We start from the raw sequence: 8,015 nt of genomic DNA, 5'->3' as shown, positions 1-8,015 counted from the left end.
GTACAAGCTAATCAGGTTGGATACAGTCCACGTCCCACATGGGGCTCACAAAAGTAATCTCCATTTTATAAATGAGGTAACTGAGTCCCAGAGAAGTTATTTACCCAAGGTCCCGAAGCAGACAAGTGACAGGGCCAGGTTTGGAACCCAAGCCCTCCCAGGTTCCTTCAGATTGCATTCTAGAACTGGAAAATCTTCCAAAGGAATAATCGGCTCATTATCAAGTTGTAAATCACCCCCTTTAACAAGATGGTGGTCAATCAGATAAGGGAGCCCAGGCACATCCATAATCCAGTCAAATACCTAGTAGGTAGACAGCAGCACCCTTCACCCCCTTCTCTGCCTGTCATATACCTGCTGCTGGTCAAAGACCTAATATCATTTCAACACTTGCTTGCTGTGATACTTTGAGCAAGTCACTTAACTTCTCTGGGCCTCATTTACCTCAACTGTAAAATGGGGATTAAGACTGCGAACCCCCCGTGGGACAACCTGATCAACTTGTAACCTCCTCAGCGCTTAGAACATTGCTTTGCACATAGTAAGCGCTCAATAAGTGCCATTATTATTATTATTATTACTGTGTGCAGAGCACTATACTAAGCTCTTGGGAAAGTACAATACAACAATGAACAGTGACAATCCCTGCTCAAAAGGAGCTCAAAGTTTAGCAGGGGCCGGGGGACAGGCATCAGTACAAATGAATAAAATTACAGATACATGCGTAAGTGCTTTAGGAGTGGGGTGGGGAGAAGAGCAAAGGGAGCAGGTCAGGGCGAGCTAGAAGGGAGTGGGAGATGGGGAAAAGTGGGGCTTAGTTTGACAAGGACTCTTTTGCCTTCAATAAGGCTTTGAAAGCGGTGGGGAGTATTTGTCAGATTTGAAGAGGGAGGGCATTCCGGGCCAAAGGAAGGAAGTGGGCCAGGGGTTAGCAGCGAAAGAGGCGAGATCGAGGCACAGTGAGAAGGTTAGCACCAGAAGGAGAGAAAAGGAGGAGAGGGGCAAGTTGATGGAGTTTTTAAAACGAATGGTGAGGAGTTTTTGTTTAATAAGGAGGTGGATAGGCAACCACTGGAGATTTTTGAGGAGTGGGGGGGACTTTACCTGAACATTTTTGTAGAAAGATAAAACGAGCAGCGGAGTGAAGTGTAGACTGAAGGGCAGAGTCAGGAGGTTGGGAGGTCAGCACTGAAGCTGGTGCAGTGATCTAGGTAGGATAGGATGAGCGATTATTTTAACGTGGTGGCAGTTTGGATGGAGAGGAAAGGGCGGGTTTTAGCGATGTTGTGAAGCGGGACGACAAGATTTGGTGACGGATTGATTATGTGGGCTGAATGAGAGAGAAGAGTCAAAGATAACGCCATGGTTACGGGCTTGTGAGACAGGAAGGATGGTGCATTCCAATCGGGGCGCCCAAAACATGAGTAGTCCACGTCTGACACCAACGATGTCGAGTCTCGAGTGGCCAACTCGTTACCCGAGATTATATTAGAGGGTTCGTGTCCTGGGGCCTCCGAGGGAATGATCACCACAACGTAGAAACTAGATAATTTAATCAAAGATTCAGTTGTAGCTAGAACACAACCGTACCCCGCCCAATCAAGGCATAGAGTTTTGCTACCGCGAGATGATCAGTCCCACCCGGAGTTCAGGTCCTTAACCAGGCGGGCCGGCACGGGTGTCCCCGGCCTAAGAGGTCCCTTGGGCCCGGGCTGCCCCTGCCTTCCCTTCGGAGGACAGTGAGCAACAGCACGGTATAATTTTCCCCTACTCTTATACTATGCTTGTTGACCGTAACACCGAGCGTCTTCCAGACTTCTACTAGCAGATAGTTTGTTCGGTTTCTGGCATTTGTAATGACAGTGCAGTTTTCCTTCTTCTCCGGTTTTCCTTCTTCTCCGGTTTTCTTTATTCTGCAGATCATTAAGCCGGAGGGCCCCTCCACCATCCCTCCACCGTGGCAGGATGCAATAAGCAGAAAGCTGCGGGTCATGTTTGCTGACAGAGTTAGTTGAGGAAGTAGATTAGGGGTCGAGTTCATGTGTAAAAGATTTAGTCTGAGGAAGTGGGTCCAGGGATCAGGTTAATGCCAGGGTCTTGAGTTTAGTCTATTTTCCTTCAACACTCCACCTCAGCAAGAGTGTGGCCCCAGAACAGTTCAAGTGTCCGGGCTGTGAGTAACCCGGTGAGGGCTACAGGCCTGACATCACTTTACATAGAAGCAAACAACAGAGTGTTGTGTGAATCAATAGCCATAAAAATGAGACTATACTTTGATCCCGTGAGCAACAACGTCAAAGGAGGAATCTGAGGAGAAACGGAATTGTCTTACTGAGAAGCTTGAGGAGGAGGAAATTTTGGAGAAAAGGAATTGTTTTGCAGAAGGACTTGAGAAGAGGAGCAGGCCCTGCTGTAGGGAAAGAGAAAGACTGCCAGATGAGCCCATGGGAAGGGTTAGCCTCCCCCACACACTCCCGGATTCACCCTGTAACGAGCTTGAAACAGCAGGCAATCGATGCAAGGAATCAGTACAAGTACAGGTACAAGTACTAGTTGGCAACATATAGAGGCAGACCCTACCCAACAGTGGGCTCACAGTCTAGAAGGGGGAGACAGACAACAACACAAGACATACTAACAAGATAAAATAAATAGAATAAACATGTACAGTAAAATAAATAAATGAATAAATAAATAGAGTAATAAATACGTACAAACATATATACATATATAAAGGTGCCGTGGGGAGGGGAAGGAGGTACGATGGGGGAGGGGGAGGAGGGGGTGAGGAAGGAGGGGGCTTAGTCTGGGAAGGCCTCCTGGAGGAGGTGAGCTCTCAGTAGGGCTTTGAAGGGAGGAAGAGAGCTAGCTTGGCGGATGTGCGGAGGGAGGGCATTCCAGGCCAGGGAGAAGACGTGGGCCGGGGGTCGACGGCGGGACAGGCGAGAACGAGGCACAGTGAGGAGATTAACGGCGGAGGAGCAGAGGGTGCGGGCTGGGCTGTAGAAGGAGAGAAGGGAAGTAAGGTAGGAGGGGGCGAGGTGACGGAGAGCCTTGAAGCCGAGGGTGAGGAGTTTTTGCCTGATGCGTAGGTTGATTGGTAGCCACTGGAGGTTGTTGAGGAGGGGAGTAACATGTCCAGAGCGTTTCTGCACAAAGACAATCAGGGCAGCGTCGTGAAGTATGGATTGCAGTGGGAAGAGACAGGAGGATGGGAGATTGGAGAGGAGGCTGATGCAGTAATCCAGTAGGGATAGGCTAAGAGATTGAACGAGCAGGGTAGCGGTTTGGATGGAGAGGAAAGTGCAGATCTTGGCAATGCTGTGGAGGTGAGACCGGTAGGTTTTGGTGACAGATTGAATGTGAGGGGTGAACGAGAGAGCGGAGTCGAGGATGACACCAAGGTTGCGGGCTTGGGAGATGGGAAGGATGGTAGTGCCGTCAACAGTGATGGGAAAGTTAGGGAGAGGGCAGGGTTTGGGAGGGAAGATAAGGAGTTCAGGAGTTTTACTTGTTCTGATGTGTATATATATATCTCTATTTTTTTATTTATATCGATGCTAGTTGATGACCGTTTACTTGTTTTGATGTCTTTTTCCCCACTTCCAGGCCGTGAGTCCGTTGTGGACAGGGATTGTCTCTCTTTGTTGCTGAACTGTACTTTCCAAGCGCTTAGTACAGTGCTCCTGCACACAGTAAGTGTTCAATAAATATGATTGAATGAATTGAATGAATGAATCTGCACGAACTTAGGGAAACCAGTTGGATGGGTAGCTGTTTGTCATAATTTGTATGTGTGAGTGTGTGTGTGGGTGCATGTGTACACCTTCCCCTGGCCTTTTTTAAATTAGACTAAGTATGGAATAATGCGTTCCGCTGTATACCTTGGTGGTTTGGTTTCACTTTGAACTTGTCAGCAAGTTCGCGACCCAGTAGGAGCTCCCAGTTAAGTAGGGCTGCCCAGAGGGGGAGGTGAATCTAAGGATTTCACCCCAGGGGATCAGAAATCTGGTTGAAAGGTGTCCAAGCATCTCATCCCGGGGAAATCTGGGTCAGGTGCGTCCAAGGATCTCATTCAAGGGGAGCAGCAATCTGGGAGAGGTGAATCTTTAGCCGTCTGGGGAAGGCCAGGGAGGGCAAAGATATCAGTCAGGGCTCATGACAATGACATGTGTGGTCTTCACATCATAGACTCTAAGCTTCTTGAGGTTAAGGGTCTTATCTACTGACTCTATTGTCCTCTCACAAGCACTCAATGCAGTGCTCTGCACACCGTAGACCATAAGCTCCTTATGGACAGGGATCACATCTCCCAATTCTGTTATGGTATACATTCCTACGTGTTTTGTGCAGTTTTTGGCACATAGTAAGAATGTAATAAATGGCATTGATTGCTTGGTACTAGTAATAGGCTTCATCATTTTCCATATTCTGACAAGAATTAGAAGAGGTTTCTCGAGCACAAACTGAGTTCCTTTAAATCAAGGGGAGGTTCACATACCTGTTCTGTGCATTTCCAAAATTATATGAAAAAGCAGCATAGTCTGGATAAACCACACAACTGAAAAAAGTGTTTCTCCCAAAATATCGATGGCACGTTCCTGTTTTCTCCTGGGCTGTGGTTTGAATCATTGTAAATAAGTGTTTAGTACAGTTCTCTGCACACAGTAAGCACTCAATAAATATGATTGAATGAATGAATGAAATATGAACTTGGAAACCACTGGGATCCCTAGGACATTAACTTGTGTTCTGAAAATAGGATTTGGGTCATTTTGGATTTTCTGATGTGCGGTAAGAATGCGTTACTTATACAATTATATATACATACATATGTATATATATTGTATATTGTATATGATTATCTGTATGACATTTATTAAGCTTTTACTGTATGGCAAGTATATATATATATAGACCTGTATTATATACATATAGATACATAAATATAATTGTATGTACATAATAATGATTGTGGCATTTGTTAAGCACTTACTATTTGCCAGGCACTGCACTAAGTGCAAGGAAACCAAGTTGGACACAGTCCCCGTCTCACTTGGGGCTAACGATATTAATCTACAGTTTGCATATGATGTAACTGAGGCACAGAGAAGTTAAGTGACTTGCCCAAGGTCACACAGCAGACGTTGCAGAGCCGGGATTAGAACCCATGACCTTCTGACTCTCAAATCCGTGCTCTATGCACTGTGCTATTCCCGTCACTGTAGACGACACTACCATCCTTCCCATCTCATAAGCCCGCAACCTGGGTGTCATCCTCGACTCTGCTCTTTCATTCGCCCCACACATCCAATCTGTGACCAAAACCTGCCGGTCTCACCTCCACAACATCGCCAAGATGCGCCCTTTCCTCTTCATCCAAACCGCTACCTTGCTGGTTCAATCTCTCATCCTATCCTGACTGGATTACTGCATCAGCCTCCTATCTGATCTTCCATCCTCCTGTCTCTCCCTGCTTCAGTCTACACTTCACTTTGCTGCCCGGATTATCTTTGCACAGAAACGCTCTGGGCATGTCACTCCCCTCCTAAATAATCTCTAGTGGTTGCCTGTCAACCTACGAATCAAGCCAAAACTCCTCACCCTCGGCTTCAAGGTTCTCCATCACCCTGCCCCCTCCTACCTCACCTCCCTTCTCCCCTTCTACAGCCCAGTCCACACACTCCACTTCTCTGCCGCTAACCTCCTCACTGTGCCTCGTTATCGCCTGTCCCACCACCGACCCCTGGCCCACGTCCTTCCCCTGGCCTGGAATGCCCTCCCTCCATACTTAAGCCAACCTAGCTCTCTTCCTCCCTTCAAAGCTGAACTGAGAGCTCGACTCCTCCAGGAGACCTTCCCAGATTGAGACCCCTTTTCCTCTCCTCCTCCCCTTCATCACACCCTCTGCCCTAACCCTTTCCTCTCCCACAGCACTTGTATATATTTGTACATATTTATTACTCGATTTATTTTACTTGTACATATTTACTACTCTGTTTATTTTATTAATGGTATACATATACCTATAATTCTATTTATTCTGACGGTTTTGAAACCTGCCTACATGTTTTGTTGTCTGTCTTCCCCTGCTATACTGTGAGCCCATTGTTGGGTAGGGACCGTCTCTATATGTTGCCGACTTGTACTTCCCAAGCGCTTAGTACAGTGCTCTGCACACAGTAAGCACTCAATAAATACTATTGAATGAATGAATGAAATATGCCAGGTACTGTACTAAGCACTGAGGCAGATTCCAGCCAATCGGATTAAACACAATCCATATTCCCACACGGGATTTACAGTCTTGATCCCCATTTTACAGAAGAGGTAACCGAGGCCCAGAGAAGCAAAGTGACCTGCCCAAAGTCAGCCAGAAGACAAAGTGGCAGAGCCGGGATGAGAACTCAGGTTCTTCTGATCCCAGGTACGCCCTCTATTTACCAGGCTAGGCTACTTCTCTTTTGTTACTATATGCCAACCACTGTACCAAGCACTGAAGAAGATACACTTTCAGCGCAATGGGTACAATCCCTGTCCCACCTGGGGACTTTTCTTCCTCCTCGGACTCACCACCTGTCCCGACGGCACATATAGAATTTCTGCTGGCTCTGGGTCTGCCAGACCCGCTCCGCACCTGCCAGGCCAGCTCTGCCATGTCGGCTCTGGAAAGAAATTCACGGGTTGGAAAATCTGCCATCAGTGGGGACAGGCAGTGGCCCCTCGCTCTGTGCCACTTTTCTCTCTCCCCATGTTATATCGGTCCCTGCTGGGGCCGACATTGTGTCATGCATTATCGTTTCGTCGCTCCCGAGGGGCCTATCCCAGGCCCCTCTCCCTGCTCACCCTGTTAGACCGAGGCCCGCGCTTGATTCACAGCAGGGAGTACTCTGCCAGTGCCAGTGTTCTGCTCACAGGAAGTGCTCTGTCGTACCCTCCACGCCCTGCTGCTTCTGCACAGAGAACATCGCTCATTGGGTAACAGGCCCCATGGAAGCCCCGAGCGAGACCCTCCCTAACCCAACAGGCCATTGTGGCATGGCCTCTCCCCCCCGACGACCCCCACCGACTCCAAACTCACAGACATTCATCACTAGGATCGGGATGGATCACAGACTCTGTACTAGACGCTGAGAAGTCAATTCACGTGGGTTTCACCGAATCAAATGGTTCGAGCCTAGTAGCCAAACAATTTCCCGTTCTGCTCTCTCAGGCAGACAGGGCCCGGCGGCCCTGGGGGGCTCCATTGCCATGAGCACCATTGTAGAGGGAGGGGCTTGATGAGGAAGGAGGCGGGGCATGGGAGAAGATAGTCTCAAGAGGGCGTGGCTTGTCACGAGTGGGCGGGGCATCACCTGACCTTGGGCCCAGACTTCTGGCCAGAATCAATCGGACTCAATGCCCAGGGGCTAGTGCGTCCAGGTGTGGGGCCATGGGCATTTCCTGCCCAGGGTATGTGTGGGGATTATTGATTTCATGATGTTTCCAGGAGAAGAGGGAGCTGAGTGGCCGAGGAGGATGAGAATGGAGTAGAGGCTATTGTATGGGGCAAGATGGAGTTCATTGGTGACTTGAGAGTGTGCGCAGAGCACTGTACTAAGCGCTTGGGAAGTACAAGTTGGCAACATATAGAGACAGTCCCTACCCAACAGTGGGCTCACAGTCTGAAAGGGGGAGACAGAGAACAAAACCAAACATACTAACAAAATAAAATAAATAGAATAGATATGTACAAGTAAAATAAATAAATAAATAGAGTAACAAATATGTACAAACATATATACATATATACAGGTGCTATGGGGAAGGGAAGGAGGTAAGATGGGGGGTTGAGAGGGGGACGAGGGGGAGAGGAAGTAAGGGGCTCAGTCTGGGAAGGCCTCCTGGAGTAGGTGAGCTCTCAGTAGGGCCTTGAAGAGAGGAAGAGAGCTAGCTTGGCGGATGGGCAGAGGGAGGGCATTCTAGGACCGGGGGATGACGTGGGCCGGTGGTCGATGGCGGGACAGGCGAGAACG

Source organism: Tachyglossus aculeatus (genome assembly GCF_015852505.1).
Source record: "Tachyglossus aculeatus isolate mTacAcu1 chromosome 12 unlocalized genomic scaffold, mTacAcu1.pri SUPER_6_unloc_3, whole genome shotgun sequence".
In the NCBI taxonomy this organism is placed as follows: Eukaryota; Metazoa; Chordata; class Mammalia; order Monotremata; family Tachyglossidae; genus Tachyglossus; species Tachyglossus aculeatus.
The sequence above is the reverse complement of the archived record's forward strand: the minus strand, read 5'-3'. Positions refer to the sequence as shown.